At 36.6% G+C, this 22,685-nt stretch overlaps 1 protein-coding gene and 1 long non-coding RNA gene across 9 annotated transcripts in view; both read right to left on the reverse strand.

The window, feature by feature from the left end:
- Nucleotides 1-22,685, reverse strand: part of LOC309609790 (uncharacterized protein) — a 301,740-nt gene that overhangs the window by 232,026 nt on the left and 47,029 nt on the right. The window lies entirely within an intron of this gene.
- LOC309609812 overlaps nucleotides 204-22,685 on the reverse strand; it is a 37,066-nt gene continuing 14,584 nt past the window's right edge. The window contains exon 2 of the long non-coding RNA XR_014233597.1: nucleotides 204-17,461. This is a non-coding gene — a long non-coding RNA (uncharacterized lncRNA). The remainder of the gene's footprint in view (nucleotides 17,462-22,685) is intronic.

A 22,685-nucleotide genomic window follows, 5' to 3' on the forward strand; every position in this document is an offset into this window, starting at 1 on the left:
TTTATCAGTTATAGCTGAAACTTCAACATGACTTGGCAATCCTTTTTCCCGTCCTTGACAAGTTTACATTCCACTCCTTATAACTGTTTCCAAACCTTCACTGCTATCTTCAAGTCCCCATCTTTTGGTTTTTTTTGGCCATGTCAGGTCTTAGTTGCAGCACACGGGGTCTTTTTGTTTGTTTTATTTATTTATTTATTTAGTTAGTTAGTTAGTTAGTTAGTTATTTAGTTGCTGAGTGTGGGCTTTCTCTAGTTGCAGTGAGTGGGGGCTACTCTTCATTGTGGCGCGCAGGCTTCTCATTGCAGTGGCTTCTCCTGTTGCAGAGCATGGGCTCTAGTCTTCAGTAGTTGTGGCATGTGGGCTTCAGTAGCTGTAGCTCGCATACTCTAGAGTGTAGGGTCAGTAGTTGTGACGCACAGGCTTAGTTGCTCTGCGGCATGTGGGATCTTCCCAGACCAGGGGTCGAACCCGTGTCCCCTGCATTGGCAGGCGGATTCTTAACCACTGCGCTACCAGGGAAGTCCCGGCACATGGGGTCTTTGTTGAGGCATGCAGGATCTTTTTTGTTATGGCGAGCGGTCTGCTCGGGTTTCTCTCTAGTTGTGGTGCATGGGCTTCTCTAGTTGTGGCACATGGGTTCCAGAGTGTGTGGCCTCTGTAGTTTGCAGCACGCAGGCTCTCTAGTTGAGGAGCACTAGCTCAATAGTTGTGGCACGTGGGCTTGGTTGCCCTGCGGCATGTGGGATCTTAGTTCCCTGATCAGGGATCGAACCCACATCCCCTGCATTGGAAAGTGGATTCTTTACCACTGGACCACCAGGGAAGTCCCAATGTGTGGTCTTTTCTTGTCTGGTTTCTTTTACTATGGCTGAATATTATTCTATTGTATGAATATATCACATTTTGTTTATCCATTCATCAGGTGATACACACTTGGGTTCTTTCCACTTTTGGGGCTATTATGAAAACGCTGCTATGAACAGTTACGTATAAGGTTTAGTGTGGACATGTGTTCTCCATTCTTTTGGGTATATGTCAAAGAGTGGAATTTCTGGGTCACATGGTAATTCTATGTTTAACATTCTGAGGAACTGCCAAAATGTTTTTGCAAAGTGGCTGAACCATTTCACAGTTTCACCAACAATTAATGAGGGTTTCAATTACTTCACATCCTCACTAACACTTGTTATTGTCTGTCTTTTTTATGTTAGCCATCCTAGTATGTGTGAAATGGTATCTAATTGTGGTTTTAATTTGCATTTATCTAACAGTTAATGATGTCAAGCATCTTCTCATGTGCTATTGGCCACTTATATAGCCCATAAATATTTTATGAATGATTGTATACAATCAGAGACACTAAGGCAGGCTCTCAAGGATGCCATCCATAGTTATTCAGATAGTTACTGTTAGACAGTAATAGCAATGAATGATCAGCAGAGGTAGAGAGTACAATATGGACCAAATGATTGCATACCCAACCACCTTACTTAGTCAATGTAGCTGATGTCTAAACTTGGTTTGTTCTGTTAAATACTGACATGTGATTTTGATATTATCAAAGATGATCAGTGCTTCTCATTCTGATTCCAAATTCTTTCAAGCAAATATAAAAAGAAGAAAAAGTCAAGGAGTTATAAGAAAAACCAATTGTCAGAGGGGATGACTGGCTTACACCATTTGGGGGACCAAGAGTCAGGAGTTATCTTGGCTCTAATCTATCTTGATTTCCGTGTTCAAATGCTAATAAGCAATATGCATAAGGAATCATTTTTGAGGTAACTGTACTGTAATTTTATAGAAAGGTAGTGGGCTTAGGCTGCCTAGCTTCTATTGCCCCATCCTGACAGCAACTCTATTGCCTTTTGGGGAATAGCTTCTAATCCAATGAATATAGTATGATGGGACTGTAATTCCCCTAACCAACAGATATCCTTGTCCCTCATACTAGGCCAGTTGGTAACTTCTTTTCTAGAATGTTATTTTTCTAAATGTTAGTCTTTTTATTATTAAATAAAGCACAGGTACAGAAAACCACACAAAATAAATGTATAAAATGTATAAAAGTGAATTATTAAAAGCAAACACCCCTGAAACCACCATCCACATTACGAAAAAGAACTTTTCCAATTACTCCAGAAGTCCCTTCATGTTGCCCATCCCAAAGGCTATTCCCTTCCTACAAAATAATCAACCTACTGACTCTTATAGCAATCTCTTCTTAAGTTTCTTTATGATTTAATCATTTAAAGTATCTCTAGATATTGTAGTTAGGTCTTGCCCCATTTTTTAAAAATCTGATATGTCTTTTAATTATCTTTTAACCTACATACTCTCTCTCCACCATTTCTCTTCCCTAAAATACATTTTTTGAAGAACCTAGAACCATTTGACCTATAGAGTACTCCAAAGCCTGGATTTTGCTGATTACACACTCATGGTGCCGTTAAAATGCTCCTCTTTCCTATAAAGTAGCAGTTGAATCCAGAGACCTAATCAAATTTGTCAGGAAACACATAATGTCTGGTTTTCCCACTTTTTTGATGTTAGCAGCTATTGATGCTCAATGCTTAGATCCATAAATTCACTGAAGATTGCAAAAATGCTGATATTTTAATTTTATCATTTCATTTTCATTTATTAGCTGAAATAATTTTACATTACTTGGCTACCCTATGGTACAGTTCATATAGGAAAGGCAGGTTAAATATATGATTCTTTTCTATTCTTTCCCTAGTTTTCAAGATAATGAACTGGTTCTCTGTTATCCACAAAAGGTAACCAATTGTTTTTTTCCCAATGTCATTATGATAACTCATTATCACATATTTAAACTTATCTAATGGACTTTGATCCATTGTAATTCTTATCCTCATTGAAGCTTAAATTATCTCATGTTTGGTCAGTGGGAGCTTACTCCAGTTGCTTCCTGTATTCTATTGGCATGAATTTTTTTTTTCTAGAAAGAAGATTATTTTATTTTCAGTATGTAAGTTGTATATTTTATGGTTTAGTGTATGTTTTTATTTTGAGTTACTCCTTGAGGGAGAAGCATCATATTTTCTGTGATTAGATGTTAATGGTCATAATTCAGTCAGAACCACAGCATAACAAAAAGACAGAGTTGGGAACATCTGCAGAGTTCACACAGTCCATACTATTCCACTCAACCCCACTCCTGGAATTAATGTAGATTGATAAAGCCAGGCCAATTCAGAGGCTATCATCAATTTATATGTCTGATTTTTTCTTATGATTAGATTCAGGTTATGCATTTTTGGCAGAAACACCACAGAAGTGGTAAAAATGTAAAAAATGGTATTTACAATCAAAACCTAGGCTCAGATATGCTCATTGCTACTAGAACTCATTGCTTTTAGATCCATTCAGTGGAAATCAAAGATTACTAGAATAAGTTGCTTTCAGTAATAACAGAGTAGCATGTATCAGACTAACTCTCCTGCAGATGATAAATTTAAAATCTGGACAACATATATTAAAAAAAATGTTTTTTAAACCAACCAGTTGAAGACTCTGGAGAACAAAAAAGGCAGGCAAAATCTAAAGGATGTTGACTCTTGAAATAAGGGATGTACTGTGTGATATCTCTGTTCCTATGGCTTTTTGCTTGAGGGAAATCCCCAGTCTGTGAGGCATGGGGTAGTTAGAACTCAAGTAGAAAGCTGCAGTCTTAGTGGCATGAGGAATCATAAGACAGAGTGTGGAGCTGCCATAAAGCCTGGAATGGGGAACCCTGAGAATTAGGAATTCTGAAAATCTGCATAAAAATTCCATCCAAATCTTTGGCTGATCACAGAACTATACACATATAAGGGGAAACTTTAAAGAACTCAGTAGAAAACAACAGCTGAAAGAGTGAAGGAATTTAGTACATTTCAGCTACTGTCCATCACAAGGGAGACAGAGTTCTGAGTTTGTATCTAGTCAGGTTAACTTCTGCTGAAAAAACAACCAACATGCTTCAGAGGAAGATAACAAAATCCAGTGTCCCTATAATGTCCAGTATACAATAAAAATAATTAATATGCAAAGAAAGAGAAGAATATGACCCATGGACCAGAGGAAAAACAATCAATAGAAAGCAAGCCTGAATGGCCTAAATGTTGGAATTAGCAGAAAAGGATTTTAAAACAGCTATTAAAATTTAGTCATAATGGATTAATAACTAAAGGAAGATTTCAGCAGAGAAATGAAAACTATTTTTTTTTATCCAAATGGAAATTTCTGGGTATTATTCTGTTCTTAGGTCTGTCAGATGCCTTAGTGCTTCTCCCAGGTTTCTCCCACCAAGACAGTGATAACACACAGGCCTGTGGATACTAGTGTTTTGGGGCTTGGAGGGACATCTTATTCATCTAATCCTGTTACAAATGCTCTCCAGATGGTTTTCACTATCTAGTTGTTTGCTCTACTTTTACATAAAGATTCAAGGAAATTCTGCTGCCACTCCTACCACCTCCTTCCCAGAATTCCTGAAATTTGAATCTTGATTAGACTAATACAGGTACTGAAAATAGTTGAAATACATTCATCTCAGTGGAGATGTCCTAACTAAAATTTTGCTAACAAAACTTTTCCTATTGTTCTTGTTAATTGATGCCCAGAGCTGCTTTGGTTCTCAATATCCTTCTGACAAATATCTTTTTACTTAAGTTAGTGAAGGCTAGCTTCTTTTGTCTGAAAACAAAGAACCCAAACCACAATGAAAATTTAAAAGTCAGTAGTGAAACTTATAATTCAGCTCTGACATATAGAGCTTGGAAGTTTGTCACTGCCATCCTTACAAGAGAAATCTGGACAAACTGAAAAATCAATTACTTTTCTTGGATCCAAATGGCAATTCTGATGAATTGCTAAAGCTTAAGTGTGGACTAATGTGAGTGTGAGAAACTCCTGGGGACCATAGTCTTGAAGGGCTCCTACACTTTCATGGGCTTTCTCTCTCGGAACCCCACCAAGTGCTTATGGTGAGGGTCCCAGAAAAATTCTCTCTTGGTTCTAAGAGGGAGAGGGGAGGAGTAACAATTGCAAACCACACTCTGAGTTTTCTCCATAACAAAAAGCTACTCTCCAGGGGAAAAGTTGTTGCCAGAGTACAATTTTGAAAACTTATCCCAGGAAGGGAAAGGGAACTCCTTCCCATTCCAGTCCCATTTTGCATTCCTATCTCACATAAAAGAAAAAACAAAAACCAAAAAACCTCACTTAACAGGGGACAAAGCTTCAAGGAAATAGGTTGAGAACACTGCAGCCAGAGAATATGGAGTAAGGGATAAAAACTATTCAACTGAAGATGGGATAGAAACTTTTGTGAGGGCCACAGCCCCAAGGCAAAGGCCCACTAAAAGACAAAGACTCAATTAAAAGATTATAAAATGTTCTTCCTCCCACACTCTCTACTACCATATCAGCAAGGCTCTAGTGTAGCAATACGTTACAGCTGCAAAAGCTGGAAAACACAGACTGATATCTCCTCAAGCGGGAAAACAAACAAAAAATAAGAACACTAGAGAAATTTGAAGCCTTTGGCACTTATAGCTACAATAAGCATTGAACAGCACACCTTCTAGACAGATTAACATCCATCCTCTAAAGGCCTATTTGCCTCAGTTCCAACTACCTGATACAACATGTCTGCTTTTAACATAAAACTACAAGGCATGCTAAAAGACAATAAAAAACACAGTCTGAAAAGATAAAGCATCAGGACCAGAGTCAGATATGTTGCGGATGTTGGAATTATAAGACAGGGAATTTAAAATATATGTTAAGGACTCTAAAGGAAAAAGTAGACAACATGCAAGAACAAATGGGTGACATAAGCAGAAAGATGAGAACTTTCAGAAAGAATCAAAAGGAAATGCTAGAAATAAAAATCACAGTAACAGAATGAAGAATGCCTTCAGTGGACTCAACATAGCTGAGGAAAGAATCAGTGAACTTGAAGATAAGGCCATAGAAACTTTCCAGCTGAAATGCAAAGAGAAAAAGGAATGAAAAACATAACAGGGCTTCCCTGGTGGCACAGTGGTTGAGAATCTGCCTGCCAATGCAGGGGACACGGGTTCGAGCCCTGGTCTGGGAAGATCCCACATGCCACGGAGCAACTAGGCCTGTGAGCCACAATTACTGAGCCTGCGCATCTGGAGCCTGTGCCCCGCAACAAGAGAGGCCGCGACAGTGAAAGGCCCATGCACGGCGATGAAGAGTGGCCCCCGCTTGCCGCAACCAGAGAAAGCCCTCGCACGAAACGAAGACCCAACACAGCCAAAACTAAATAAATAAATAATCCTTCCCTCTACTTTAAAAAAAAAAAAAAAAAAAGAACAGAACATCCAAGAACTGTAGGACAACAGCAAAAGGTCTAACATAACTATAATTATAATACCAGAAGGAGAAGAAAAACAGAGCAGGAGAAATATTTGAAGTAATAATAACCAATACTCTTCCTAGATTAATGATAGACACTAAACCACAGATCCAGGAAGCTCAGAGAACACCAAGCAGTATAAATACAAAAATAAAAACAAAAAAATCTACAACTAGGCATATCATATTTAAATTTCAGGAAATCAAAGGCAAAGAGAAAATACTGAAAGAAGACAGAGGGGGAAAAAAACACTTTACCTATAGAGGAAGAGGAATTTCAGCAGGTTTCTCATTAGAAACTATGCAAGCAAGAAGAGAGTAAAGTATTTAAAATGTTGAAAGAAAAAACCCCCAAAAACCTAGAATTCTATATCCAGTGAAATTATCCTTCAAAAATGAAAGACAAATAAAAATGTTAGTAAATTAAATCTTCCTACCACAGAATATCTAAAATTTTCTAGAAAATTGAAGATAATTTATTTTAAATTACTGAATGAGCCTAAAACACAGTAATGGAAATCCAGTGAAGATAGGACTGAATCAGCAAGATATATGAACTTTGAAGCCACCAAATTCTTGGTCAACTATACGAGTCATGGTAGCTTAGAACAACAATACTGAAGAGTATGTGGGAACAATCTTGAGTAAACCAGAAATCATACTGTATAAAGGTGGAATCCTTTAAGACCTATAATCTCAGGAAAAGAGTTGAATAGAAAAACAAGAAACTTGACCCTGTTAATAATAAAACAGATGACCAGTCTCAGAATTGGCTCTGGGCAGAAGTTAAAAGAAGTCTCTCCACAAAATTTTGGAGCGCGTATTCAATCTTCACAAGCACTTGCGTCCCAAATCTACCCTAATGGAGTGTTGAAATTTAAGTGGCTTTGGTATGTTGTGTTTCTAGGCCCCTGGAAGAAGAAACTAAACCCTCCCTGGAAGAGTATACTCTTATGTTAGCCTTAATTTCTACAGATAGAGTTCCAAGTATTATTTAATAATAATTAAAAAATCATAAACACAAAAGGAAACAAACCACCAGAAACAAGAATAAATAATATACTAGAGAACCAGACCTTAACAGACTTCAGATATTGAAATTATCAGATAAAAACACAAAATTACCATGTTTAATATATTTTCAGGAATATAACAAGAGATTGAAATACCTGAGTATTTAGAAAAAGGTAATAGGGAATAATCAGGAAGATTTGAAAACTAACACATTGAACTCATAAAAATGAAAATGTAATAAATTTTTAAAAACTCAACCAAAGGATTAAAAAGCAGATTAGATACAGCTGATTAGAATGAATGAATTGTAGAACTGAAAACACATGCAGATTGCAGCTCGAAGAGACAAATTGGTGTAAAACACTAAAGTGAGTTTTGGAGACATAAAGTATAGAGTGAGAGGGCTAATTAGAATTCCTGGAAAAGGCAATTCAAATAAGGAAAGGCAATATATGAAGAAATAATGGCTAAGGGAATTCCCTGGCGGTCCAGTGGTTAGGACTCTGCGCTTCCACTGCCAGGGGCCCAGGTTCAGTCCCTGGTCAGGGAACTAAGATCCTGCAAGCCATGTGGTGTAGCCAAATAAATAAATAAATAAATAAGAAAGAAAGAATGCCTAAGAATTTTCTAAAATTGATGAAAGACATAATCATATTCAGGAAGCCCAACAAATGCCAAACAGTATAAATAAAAAGAAATCCGTACCTACACACAGAATAAAGCTGCAGAACAAAGACAGGAAGAAGATCTTGAAAGCAACTAGAAAGAAAAGATAGATTACCCACAAGGGAGACAGTTAAACTGGCAGCTAATTTCTTAATAATAATAATGGGAGCCAGAAGATAGTGGAATAATATATAATTGGAATGATCTTCTGAAAATGAAAATGAAACATACTATCAAAAAAAACACAAAAAACAAACTGAGAGGATTTACCACTAAAAGATACTCATTGAGGGAACAACCCAAGAATGTACTTCAAGAAGGTGAGTGACTCCAGTAGGATGTCCTGACATGCATTTCTCAAGAAGGAAAAGTTGAAACTACTTAAACAGGACACTAGTGATCCTCAGAGCCATGTCTAAGGAAAACTGTTTATTTCTTCCAAGCATGGTTTTAGATTTACTTATATTTGATTTTGCCAACAGGTTCAAAAGCTTCTGTCATTAAGACCTTGAATGTTTTCCAGGCAATATACTTAAAAACAAACAAACAAACTCAGTGGTTTTCTTGAACATTACTAGGTGGGGTGAATTTTATATTTCTGTAGTCCAAGGGACTTGCTTTTGGCTAACAAATACATTCCAGGTACAGCTTGCTCCATATGAATCATGAAGCAGAGAAAAGAAGCAGTCAGATCAGCAGGAAGAACAAATGTTGCAAATGGAAGAAAACACAGACAGATGGTTGAATCTGTGTTAGGTCACACTGAACCATTGTGAAGGCAAGTAAGGACATTAATTGTTCAGAGCATGCACATAGTGAAATGGGGGGAAATTATTCAATATATTACATGTGAATTTCCTGATACTCTATAGAGAAGGATCACTAATACACATGCATGATGTTTTCCTGAAAGAAATGAAAATTTGGGCATTTCCCCTCAAAGCCCAGCCTAGTTTTACATTTCCAGAGAAAGGGTCTTCACTAGATTATTTATCCTTATGGTTGTTCTGTTTGATGGCTTTTCCATTGGTCCAAAGCAGGGAGATATTAGAAAACTCTGGAGATATTTGCTTACTAAAAGAAGTCATGTTTTAAGTCCTCATTACTTCAATTGTTGCCAGATGTCCTTAAATTACTGTCATCAAAAAATGTGAGAATTTTCCCTGTGAAAGGCAAAATTGTGAAGAAGGCAATAGTTTTTGTTTTGTTTTGTTTTTGTTATAAATATGTCTGTTTATAAAGTCATGGAACTGATTTTTTTTTTAAACATCTTTATAGGAGTATAATTGCTTTACAATGGTGTGTTAGTTTCTACTGTATAACAAAGTGAGTCAGCTGTACGTATACATATATCCCCATATCCCCTCCCTCTTGTATCTCCCTCCCACCCTCCCTATCCCACCCCTCTAGGTGGACACAAAGCACTGAGCTGATCTTCCTGTGCTATGCGGTTGAAGAAGGCAATAGTTTCTCCCACCACACCCTAAATTAAAAATTAACTTTTTTTCTTTCTTCCTCATGAAGATTTGACATCCATAGCCAAAATTACTGTTCTTGGCTACATTTATCTTAGCTGTGTATTAAGAATCCAATATTATCTAACTAACTTACACTACAGTATTTCTAATTGGTAACCCTTCCAGGGCTGCATTTTTAAAAGAATTCTTTTTAACCAGAATGAAACACTACTTGGTAGACTGTCTAGTAATTTAGCAAATTTCTGAACATCTACTATATCAAGATGGGATGTCAACTCATTAAGGAAAAGACATATTTTGGAGACAACTGGCTAGCCATTTGGGGGAAAAGTGAAATTAGATCCCTACCTCATACAGTAAAAGATTCAAGATTAATTATCATAAAGTTAAAAATAAAAATCATAAAAATTCAGAATAAAATAGAGTAGAATTTTTTTATTATTCTTCATATTAAGCCTTCCTTAGTATGAAACAAAACTGAGCAAAATTTTTTTAAATACTAAAAATTTCACTACGTAAAAATTTAAATGTCTATACATTGAAGGACACCATACACAAAGTTAAGATGCTAAATGAAAAATGGAGAAAATATTTGCAACACATATAATAGACAAATAAAGCCAGCATAGGTGGTGTTTAAGAGCACAGGCTCAGGAATGAGATTGCCATAGGTTCAAATACTAGCTACAACACATTCTAGTCTTTTGACCTTGGGCAAGTTACTTAACACCCTTTGGGCCTCAAATTTATTCATCTATAAAACGGAGATAATGATAAAATCTACTTTCTTGGGATAGCTGAGAGCTATTATTATTGCTCATAGTATACAAAGAGTTAATTAAATCAATAAGAAAAAGGCAACCAATCCACTAGATGTACAATATCAATTAATATCTATCTACCCTTTCATCTTATTTTCTGCTACTCCCTGACACAATTTTGATATATCAAATTGTCCTAGTTCATATTCTCTTTAAATTGCCTTTATACTTCTTTGCTTCATACTCTGCTGTCACTGTTACCTCAGTCTAAAAATTCTCCATCCGGTCTTTGCAGGAGAAAATATTACCCATATCTATAATAAATCCTAACTGAAATCCTGACTTCTCTATAGAGTGTTTCTTATTAGAGAATGGTGCATTCTCTCACTTTCTCTGAATTTCTAAGGTGCTTATAATAATAGTTTCTACATATAATCAAACTTTGTTTTTTCCTTTCAGTGTAATGTACATACATGTTTTACCTCCTATAGAAATTTGTAGATTTTCACAGGATAGAATCACATATTCTACTTCTATATCCTCACAGCGCATAGTAAGTATTCACTGTATAAATGTTTAATTTTTTTTTATTTCCCATAACTTGATCTACTACAAAGCAATCAGTGAGAAGATATATGAAATTTTCACACCCATAATTGCCCACCCCACACATCCCACCCACCCACACACAGAGAGAAAAAACCAAACATTTTCCAAACAGCACATAGCTCCTTTCTTTATCTACACTTCACTATAAATACATGAGACATGATCTGAGCTATGTTGTTAAAGGCTACAGTGTGGAGTGCTGGCCAAAGCGGGGGGGGTTGGGTGGAAGGATTAAGGAGATACTTTCAGTCCTTTGGGTGAGAGCTGATGGTGGCCTGGGCAGGATGGTAGCAGAGGAGGTTGAGAGAGGTGATCAGATTCTGGATACATTTTGAAGGTAGAGGCAGTAGATTTGTCTGCGGACTGGATGTAGTGTGAAAGAAAGTAGTCAAGGATGATGCCACGTTCTAAAATATCAGCTGTAAAGCAGACCTCAGAGAATAACCAGTCCAGATCACAACAGGAGGATGGAGACGTGAAGGGCATCGGTTTCCAAATGGGTTGAACATTTGGAATATCTCAGAGTTCAATATTTGAAAATTATATTAGTAGGTATGTAACAGATATAGTGGAGTGTGTAAAAAATTAAGAATAGATACATCGAAAACAAACCAGGCAATTACTGATCTCAGAAAAAACAGTAAGTATGTAAGAAAGGTATAAACTTAGCTTTGCAGAAAACAATATTTTTATGGTATTAATAATGTAAACACAGACTGCTTGATTTAGCAAAAAACTGAGATGTAACTCTACTGGAAGGATGAGGGCAGGAGAAAAGGTACAAAGAACTAAATAAATCCTTATTTACCATAACAGCAAGTCAACAGATGAAGTAGAAAGTTGTCAGATCAAGAAATAGGATTATGAACACATTAATCAGGCATGGAGGCAAACAGAGAGGAAATTACTAAAAATAATCGAAAATGGTAGCCTATAGGGTAAGGATTCTCAAATCCTTACTTTTAACATGCGTAAGAATCACAGTTTCCTGGGCCCCATTCTCAGAAATTCTGATTCAACAGGTTGGGGTGGACCCCATGAATATGTTTTTTTTTTTATTGGAGTAAACTTGCTTTACAATGTTGTGTTAGTTTCTGCTGTACAATGAAGTGAATCAGCTATATGTATACCTATATCCCCTCCCTCTTGGACCTCCCTCCCTCACTGATGATGCCAATGCTGTTTACCCTAGGTCCAAACTTTGAGAACAACTGCTACAGGAAGTTGAACTAAGGAGTTAGAAAGAAAGGCAAAGGACACCTGTTTTTCATTATAATTATTTTAGTACAGTGACTCTCAAACTTGACTGCTCATTGGAATCACTTGGGGAGTTTTGAAAACTAGTGATGCTGGGTCCCATCCCCAGATGTTGTAATGTAATTGATCTGGGATGTAGTCTGGTGTTGGTAGGTTAAACAGCAATCCAGGTGATTTTAATGTGTCTAAAATGAGGGACCACTTTTTTAGTATAATTTTATTTTTAACTATATGCATAAATTTAAGTTTTAATATAGAAGTAAATATCTGTGTGCACGGGAGAGGGAAGAATACAAAACTAAAAGTCAGATGTGGGATCATGTCCGGTATGATCTTCTGCCATGAGCCAGCTCTCTGTCCTTGGGAAGGTCACCTAATCTATATGGGCTTTAGTTTTCTTATATGTAAAATTGGGATGCTGGACTAATCATTCTCAAATGTTCTTTCTAACTTCACATTTTTTGGGTAATAGCTATAATGTCCTATGCTATAAAATCTGAAATTTTAAAAAGTATGCAGCAACAGAAATTCTCCATATGATGTTATGAGTGATTATTATCATTGTTTATTTAGTGATTATCATAAAAATTTTCATTATGTCTTTTAAACTAATATTATTTTTCATACATACATATCATGATTTTCCCCAGTACCTATTTACCGTACTCAGTACAATAATCGGCTCACCCAGGGAAATAAAGTCAAAACAGTTGAGGTGAATTTATACTTGATGGCAGAGCAGGACATCATTTCATTTCTCCATAACAACATTTGCTAAATTGCATCCAAGAAAATGATAAAAAGCCCACTCTTGGGTTACTGTGAGTTACTTTCCCAGTAGTGATGATGTGGAGATCCTGATCCTTCTACTGGCTCCATACCTCTTTCTACCAGCAGCACCTACTTGTCTGCCCTTGGCTAATTTTAAGGGAGCAATACGTGGTCATAAATTCAGGCAAAACAAAGTAATTGATTAGAGTGGTGGCTAAGCTCCTAGTGACTCCTCATTACTGAAAGGCCTTACCCTGATTATCCTAGAGGCTTAGGATAATGGCTGTCAATTCTCAATCAGGAATACTAACAAAGGGAGACTTGGGGAATGAGGATTGATATAGATAATTCAAGGAATTTTATATTGAGTTTTGAATGCACTATATACGGAGAACTTTCAATACGCCTTCGTAATTACGTTTTCTTTAGAATAATTTAAAATCAGCTTTCATTTCTTGAGTCAATAGAGGTAACTGCTATTATGTAGGTAGAGAAGAAAACCTGGTCTGAAACAAAAAATCAGTTGTGCATAATTACAGATGAAGAATGAAGATTAAGCTATTTATAAAACTAAATATATTTGTGTGCACATGTGTTTGCCTGTGACTTTGACCTCCTGCCTTTTAAGGAACTTTTTTGCCCAGATGGAAACCAGAAGCTATAGTAATCTAGTGCTGAAACAAAAGGTGAACTCTAAAATGAAAGGTCAGAGCCATGTGTCATGATTTTGCAGGTAGTTAAAAATGAACTGAGAAGTCACCATCTGGTGGGAGGCATCTTAGGGAAGCAGCCACCTTCTGTTGGGCATAAATAGAATGAAACTTGTTGAGCTATTTATTCTTAGATAGTTGTGATCATGTGTTGCTCCTCCAATGAAATGTGCCCGTCTTACTATCCCACTTTTAGAATGGATATTTTTAGCTAATTCTGGGTTAATCTAATCAATTGATTTGTGCTAACTGAAGTTCAAAAGATAGTCTCCTCTCTCAACCCCTAAGTTAGCCTTAGCTTTCCAGGTAAAATATGAACGTGTTATCAGAAGTTAGACCCTCTTGTCTATCCTACTGGAAACACTAATTGAGAAATTTCAGTTAAAAAAGGAAAGCAGCTCGGCACCAATGAGAAGAAAGATCAGTGGGCTAGTGGAAACTTACAACACATCTGCAATCACAGCATCTATGTATAAGGTTTAGAAAATACACATCTACTTTTAGAAAGTAGTTTATATGTGAGTGGAGGTTACAGCTCTGTTTTCTGGCAGAAAAACATGGAGTGTTATTCTACATAACGTGAGAGAGAATTAGAAATAACATAAAAAAGTAACCTGCACAATAAACAATGCTAACTCATATTTGTATAGTATTTTACAAGTTCTTCAACAATAATGATCTTATTCCTCATAACAACCTTGTGAGGTAGGTAAAATATGTAAAATCTCAATTTTACACATGAAGAAATTGAGATTCAAAGGATTCAAAGAGATTAAATGGAATACCAGCAATGGTATATAGTTAGTTAATACATGGTGGAAGAGAGAGAGGTGAAAGGGCTTGCATTCAAGTGACTATAATAACAACTACCATTTATTGAATACTTACTATGTCCAGTCATTATGTTAAGCATTTGTAAGGATATTATTGCATTATAAGATATTATTACTTCTTGGACTTCCCTGGTGGCACAATGGTTAAGAATCTGCCTGCCGATGCAGGGGACATGGGTTCAAGCCCTGGTCTGGGAAGATCCCACATGCCACGGACTAACGACCCGTGTGCCACAACTACTGAGCCTGTGCTCTAAAGCCCGTCCGCCACAACTACTGAGCCCATGTGCCACAACTACTGAAGCCTGCGTGCCTAGAGCCCATGCTCCACAACAAGAGAAGCCACTGCAATGAGAAGCCCGCACACTGCAAAGAAGAGTAGCCCCCACTCGCCCAACTAGAGAAAGTCCGCACATAGCAACGAAGACCCAGCGCAGCCAAAAATTAATTAATTAATTAATTAATTTTTTAAAAAAATGATTACTCCTTAAAGCCCACAGATGAGTATCTACTAACAAAAGGGAAATAAAATATAGACTTGCAAAAAATTTCAATTCAGCAAAATAATTTAAGGCAGATAATGATAACTATCATTTGCTGAATAGCTACTATTTGTCAGACACTGTGCTAATAAGCACTTAACTTATATTTTATCTAATTCTCACTACCCAATAAGGCATATAATATTTATCTCATTTACACATGAAAAATCTGAGGCATAGAGTGATTAAGTGACTTGCCTAAGATCACACAGCTGGTAAGTGATGGAACATTCTAATATATGTCAAGTATTGAATAGTACCCAGTATCTGGTTACACATGATTTTTCCCTCTTTAAATGATTTTCTGTCATGAAAACTCACATATCATAGACTTACCTATATTTCTGGTATTTAAAACAATTTATTTGTGTTTATCACTTTTTAAGCTTTTAAATGTGAGCTCTTTCTCCTATCCTTGGGTTAAAACTCAGGCAAGCCCCATATTTTTTCTGGCCACCCTTAGGTAAAGTCCTATAATCACACAGTCTGAGTACAGTTATTATAAATGTCCAATAACAGATAATAATCAAAATGCCAAAATTGTTTTAACATTGGAATCTTCCTGCCTCTCCCAACAAGGGCCTGCTGCAGGCTGGACACATGCAAGTTGGGAGTGAGTACAGTCCTTTCTTTCCTTGGTCCTCTTCCCCTAGTTTATTAACTACGGTTTCTGATTTTTCTGTTTCCACCAGTTGAAGTTGGGATGGGGACAGAAGAAGATATAAAAGAAATGAGAAAGTTCTTATATGGTTACTATTATTGTAAGGTGGGTTTGTGTTCTCTGGGACTGGAAGATATGTAACTTTGACTTTTCTTCCCATGGGATATATTTATTGGCTCTTTGGAAATCTCCAACCCCGTTAAGTGCCTCTCAACTTTAGTTCCCTTGATCCACATGGATGGATGTTATTCTGGCAGTTAGTTACTCTCTCCTAGCTCCTAGAATCCTGTAGCACACTTTTACTTCCCTCCCTCATCACCCCTCCAAGTAACACTATTGAACAGAATCTAGTTCGAATGTTAATGCTGGCTGAGGCAGATTGCCTTTAAAGCTAGTTTTAATATTTGCCCTTCCTCCCATTTCATTTTTGCAATGAGAGTTTTACACTCCTCCCATGAAGAACTGGAGTCTATTTTCCTTCCTTTTGAAAATAGGATGGTCCCAATAAGATGTGGCAAAAGTGATGCTATGTGACTTCCAGGCCTAGACTTTAAGAGATGTTGCAGCTTCTGGGTTTTTTTTGTTTGTTTGTTTTTTGTTTTTGTTTCTACCCTTTTGGAGTCTGTCATCATGTAAAATAGTTCAATTTTTCAGCTGGAGACAGAGGCTTAGCCAGACCCCAGGTGTTCCAGCCATGCCAGATGAAGTACCAGATATGGGAGTAATAACATTTTAGATCTTTCAGCAACACAGAGCAGAGACACTCCAGCCAACATAACACAGACAAGCCAGCCCTGAGCCCTGCCCACATCACAGAATTGTAAGCAAATAAATTATTGTTTTTATTTCAAGCTTCTATATTTTGGGGTACGTTTTATTTATTTATTTATTTTAGCAGTACTATATAACTGATACAAAGGTTATATGGTTTACAGTAAGCACACATGTATTCCTTACCCCAGCAAAGTCTGAGAGAACAGACAGCTTTCCTTCATTCTGCTGCTAAAGCTGTTGATCAACCCATCTTGCAGATTTCCCAAGTAGAGTCAAACAGCAATCCAATAAAGTTAAACATACACTTTACATATTGCCCCAGAAACCCCACTCCTAGCTCAAGAGAAATGAGGGCATGTTTACAAAAGAGATCTATAAGCAAATGCTTAAAACAGCTTTATTCATAATTGCCAAAAACTGGGAGAAACCCCCAAATTTATCAACTGGGGAATAGAACAAATGCATGCCTGAAACAACATGAATGAATCTCAAAAGTAATATGTTAATTGAAAGAAGGAAGATGAGAAAAGCTACATACTATATGATTCTATTTATATGACATTCTGTAAAAGACAAAACTATAGGGACACAAATCAAATCAGTGTGTGTTAGTGACTATGAGTACGGGGAGAGAACTGACTACAAAGCAGCACCAGGGAAGTTTGGGGGATAATGATGTGGTGTTATTAACATCACTGTATACATTTGTCAAAGTTCATAGGACTGTTCACCTAAAAAAAAGGTGAATAGTACTGTATATAAATCTCAATAAACATTAATTAATCAATCAATTAATTAAAATAAATCCACTATGCCCTTCAATCACATAAAGCTATCCAAATGGTTGGTCTCACTGAAGCCCTTTTCATTGGACATTAGTGCCAGAACCCCTACCCCAATCCCTTTGGATGACAGAGGTTGGTAATCACAGCACAGCATAGCTCTAAGTTAATCATCCTCAAAAATCTCTTTGACTGTTTGAAAATTCAAACCTTTTATACTCTTTTTTTTTGTTTGTTTGTATTTTTGTTTTTTAATGTCTGAAACATTTATATTAACATATTTCCATACATATTTCCATACACATACAAATATAAGATTTTTAGAAATTTCATGTAATATCTGAAACATTTATATTAACATATTTCCATACAAATAACCCAATGAAAGTTTAGTATTAGTTGTTTTGTTTTTTTATACTGCAGGTTCTTATTAGGCATCAATTTTATACACATCAGTGTATACATGTCAATCCCAATCTCCCAATTCAGCACACCACCATCCCCACCCCACTGCAGTTTTCCCCCCTTGGTGTCCATATGTCCATTCTCTACATCTGTGTCTCAACTTCTGCCCTGCAAACTGGCTCATCTGTACCATTTTTCTAGGTTCCACATACATGCGTTAATATACGATATTTGTTTTTCTCTTTCTGACTTACTTCACTCTGTATGACAGTCTCTAGATCCATCCACGTCTCAACAAATGACTCAATTTCGTTCCTTTTTATGGCTGAGTAATATTCCATTGTATATATGTACCACAACTTCTTTATCCATTCGTCTGTTGATGGGCATTTAGGTTGCTTCCATGACCTGGCTATTGTAAATAGTGCTGCAATGAACACTGGGGTGCATGTGTCTTTTTGAATTACGGTTTTCTCTGGGTATATGCCCAGTAGTGGGATTGCTGGGTCATATGCTAATTCTATTTTTAGTTTTTTAAGGAACCTCCATATTGTTCTCCATAGTGGCTGTATCAATTTACATTCCCACCAACAGTGCAAGAGGGTTCCCTTTTCTCCACACCCTCTCCAGCATTTGTTGTTTGTAGATTTTCTGATGATGCCCATTCTAACAGGAGTGAGGTGATACCTCATTGTAGTTTTGATTTGCATTTCTCTAATAATTAGTGATGTTGAGCATCTTTTCATGTGCTTCGTGGCCGTCCGTATGTCTTCTTTGGAGAAATGTCTATTTAGGTCTTCTGCCCATTTTTGGATTGGGGTGTTTGTTTCTTTAATATTGAGCTGAATGAGCTGTTTATATATTTTGGAGATTAATCCTTTGTCCGTAGATTCGTTTGCAAATATTTTCTCCCATTCTGAGGGTTGTCTTTTCGTCTTGTTTATGGTTTCCTTTGCTGTGCAAAAGCTTTGAAGTTTCATTAGGACCCGTTTGTTTATTTTTGTTTTTATTTCCATTACTGTAGGAGGTGGATCAAAAAAGATCTTGCTGTGATTTATGTCAAAGAGTGTTCTTCCTATGTTTTCCTCTAAGAGTTTTATAGTGTCCAGTCTTATATTTAGGTCTCTAATCCATTTTGAGTTTATTTTTGTGTATGGTGTTAGGGAGTATTCTAATTTCATTCTTTTACATGTAGCTGTCCAGTTTTCCCAGCACCACTTATTGAAGAGACTGTCTTTTCTCCATTGTATATCTTTGCCTCCTTTGTCATAGATTAGTTGACCATAGGTGCGTGGGTTAATCTCTGGGCTTTCTATCTTGTTCCATTGATCTATGTTTCTGTTTTTGTGCCAGTACCATATTGTCTTGATTACTGTAGCTTTGTAGTATAGTCTGAAGTCAGGGAGTCTGATTGCTCCAGCTCCATTTTTTTCCCTCAAGACTACTTTGGCTATTCGGGGTCTTTTGTGTCTCCATACAAATTTTAAGATGATTTGTTCTAGCTCCGTAAAAAATGCCATTGGTAAATTGATAGGGATTGCATTGAATCTGTAGATTGCTTTGGGTAGTATAGTCATTTTCACAATGTTGATTCTTCCAATCCAAGAACATGGTATACATCTCCATCTGTTGGTATCATCTTTAATTTCTTTCATCAGTGTCTTATAGTTTTCTGCATACAGGTCTTTTGTCTCCCTAGGTAGGTTTATTCCTAGGTATTTTATTCTTTTTGTTGCAATGGTAAATGGGAGTGTTTCCTTAATTTCTCTTTCAGATTTTTCATCATTAGTGTATAGGAATGCAAGAGATTTCTGTGCATTAATTTTGTATCCTGCAACTTTACCATATTCATTGATTAGCTCTAGCAGTTTTCTGGTGGCAGTTTTAGGATTCTCTATGTATAGTATCATGTCATCTGCAAACAGTGACAGTTTTACTTCTTCTTTTCCAATTTGTATTCCTTTTATTTCTTTTTCTTCTCTGATTGCCGTGGCTAGGACTTCCAGAACTATGTTGAATAATAGTGGTGAGAGTGGACATCCTTGTCTCGTTCCTGATCTTAGAGGAAATGCTTTCATTTTTTCACCATTGAGAATGATGTTTGCTGTGGGTTTGTCATATATGGCCTTTATTATGTTGAGGTAGGTTCCCTCTATGCCCACTTTCTGGAGAGTTTTTATCAGAAATGGGTGTTGAATTTTGTCAAAATCTTTTTCTGCATCTATTGAGATGATCATATGGTTTTTATTCTTCAGTTTGTTAATATGGTGTATCACATTGATTGATTTGCGTATATTGAAGAATCCTTGCAACCCTGGGATAAATCCCACTTGATCGTGGTGTATGATCCTTTTAATGTGTTGTTGGATTCTGTTTGCTAGTATTTTGTTGACGATTTTTGCATCTATATTCATCAGTGATATTGGTCTGTAATTTTCTTTTTTTGTAGTGTCTTTGTCTGGTTTTGGTATCAGGGTGATGGTGGCCTCATAGAATGAGTTTGGGAGTGTTCCTTCCTCTGCAATTTTTTGGAAGAGTTTGAGAAGGATGGGTGTTAGCTCTTCTCTAAATGTTTGATAGAATTCACCTGTGAAGCCATCTGGTCCTGGACTTTTGTTTGTTGGAAGATTTTTAATCACAGTTTCAATTTCATTACTTGTGATTGGTCTGTTCATATTTTCTGTTTCTTCCTGGTTCAGTCTTGGAAGGTTATACCTTTCTAAGAATTTGTCCATTTCTTCCAGGTTGTCCATTTTATTGGCATAAAGTTGCTTGTAGTAGTCTCTTTGGATGCTTTGTATTTCTGCGGTGTCTGTTGTAACTTCTCCTTTTTCATTTCTGATTTTATTGATTTGAGTCCTCTCCCTCTTTTTCTTGATGAGTCTGGCTAATGGCTTATCAATTTTGTTTATCTTCTCAAAGAACCAACTTTTAGTTTTATTGATCTTTGCTATTGTTTTCTTTGTTTCTATTTCATTTATTTCTGCTCTGATCTTTATGATTTCTTTCCTTCTGCTAACTTTGGGTTTTGTTTGTTCTTCTTTCTCTAGTTTCTTTAGGTGTAAGATTAGATTGTTTACTTGAGATTTTTCCTGTTTCTTGAGGTAGGCTTGTATAGCTATAAACTTCCCTCTTAGAACTGCTTTTGCTGCATCCCATAGGTTTTGGGTCGTCGTGTTTTCATTGTCATTTGTCTCTAGGTATTTTTTGATTTCCTCTTTGATTTCTTCAGTGATCTCTTGGTTATTTAGTAACGTATTGTTTAGCCTCCATGTGTTTGTCTTTTTTACGTTTTTTTCCCTGTAATTCATTTCTAATCTCATAGCGTTGTGGTCAGAAAAGATGTTTGATATGATTACAATTTTCTTAAATTTACTGAGGCTTGATTTGTGACCCAAGATGTGATCTATCCTGGAGAATGTTCCGTGCGCACTTGAGAAGAACGTGTAATCTGCTGTTTTTGGATGGAATGTCCTATATATATCAATTAAATCTATCTGGTCTATTGTGTCATTTAAAGCTTCTGTTTCCTTATTTATTTTCATTTTGGATGATCTGTCCATTGGTGTAAGTGAGGTGTTAAAGTCCCCCACTATTACTGTGTTACTGTCGATTTCCTCTTTTATAGCTGTTAGCAGTTGCCTTATGTATTGAGGTGCTCCTATGTTGGGTGCATATATATTTATAATTGTTATATCTTCTTCTTGGATTGATCCCTAGATCATTATGTAGTGTCCTTCCTTGTCTCTTATTACATTCTTTATTTTAAAGTCTATTTTATCTGATATGAGTATAGCTACTCCAGCTTTCTTTTGATTTCCATTTGCATGGAATATCTTTTTCCATCCCCTCACTTTCAGTCTGTATGTGTCCCTAGGTCTAAAGTGGGTCTCTTGTAGACAGCATATATATGGGTCTTGCTTTTGTATCCATTCAGCAAGCCTGTGTCTTTTGATTGGAGCTTTTAATCCATTCACGTTTAAGGTAATTATCGTTATGTATGTTCCTATGACCATTTTCTTAATTGTTTTGGGTTTGTTTTTGTAGGTCCTTTTCTTCTCTTGTGTTTCCCACTTAGAGAAGTTCCTTTAGCATTTGTTGTAGAGCTGGTTTGGTGGTGCTGAATTCTCTTAGCTTTTGCTTGTCTGTAAAGCTTTTGATTTCTCCATCAAATCTAAATGAGATCCTTGCCGGGTAGAGTAATCTTGGTTGTAGGTTCTTCCCTTTCATCACTTTAAGTATATCATGCCACTCCCTTCTGGCTTGCAGAGTTTCTGCTGAGAAATCAGCTGTTAACCTTATGGGAGTTCCCTTGTATGTTATTTGTCGTTTTTCCCTTGCTGCTTTCAATAATTTTGCTTTGTCTTTAATTTTTGCCACTTTGATTACTATGTGTCTCGGCGTGTTTCTCCTTGGGTTTATTCTGTATGGGACTCTCTGCGCTTCCTGGACTTGGGTGGCTATTTCCTTTCCCATGTTAGGGAAGTTTTCAACTATAATCTCTTCAAATATTTTCTCTGGTCCTTTCTCTCTCTCTTCTCCTTCTGGGACCCCTATAATGCGAATGTTGTTGCGTTTAATGTTGTCCCAGAGGTCTCTTAGGCTGTCTTCATTTCTTTTCATTCTTTTTTCTTTAGTCTGTTCCGCAGCAGTGAATTCCACCATTCTGTCTTCCAGGTCACTTACCCGTTCTTCTGCCTCAGTTATTCTCCTATTGATTCCTTCTAGTGTAGTTTTCATTTCAGTTATTGTATTGGTCATCTCTGTTTGTTTGTTCTTTAATTCTTCTAGGTCTTTGTTAATCATTTCTTGCATCTTCTCAATCTTTGCCTCCATTCTTATTCCGAGGTCCTGGACCATCTTCACTATCATTATTCTGAATTCTTTTTCTGGAAGGTTGCCTATCTCCACTTCATTTAGTTGTTTTTCTGGGGTTTTTTTCTTGTTCCTTCATCTGGTACATAGCCCTCTGCCTTTTCATCTTCTCTATCTTTCTGTAACTGTGGTTTTTGGTCCACAGGCTGCAGGA

The sequence above is a fragment of the Balaenoptera borealis genome (assembly GCF_965194805.1).
Source record: "Balaenoptera borealis genome assembly, chromosome: 13".
NCBI classification, from domain to species: domain Eukaryota; kingdom Metazoa; phylum Chordata; class Mammalia; order Artiodactyla; family Balaenopteridae; genus Balaenoptera; species Balaenoptera borealis.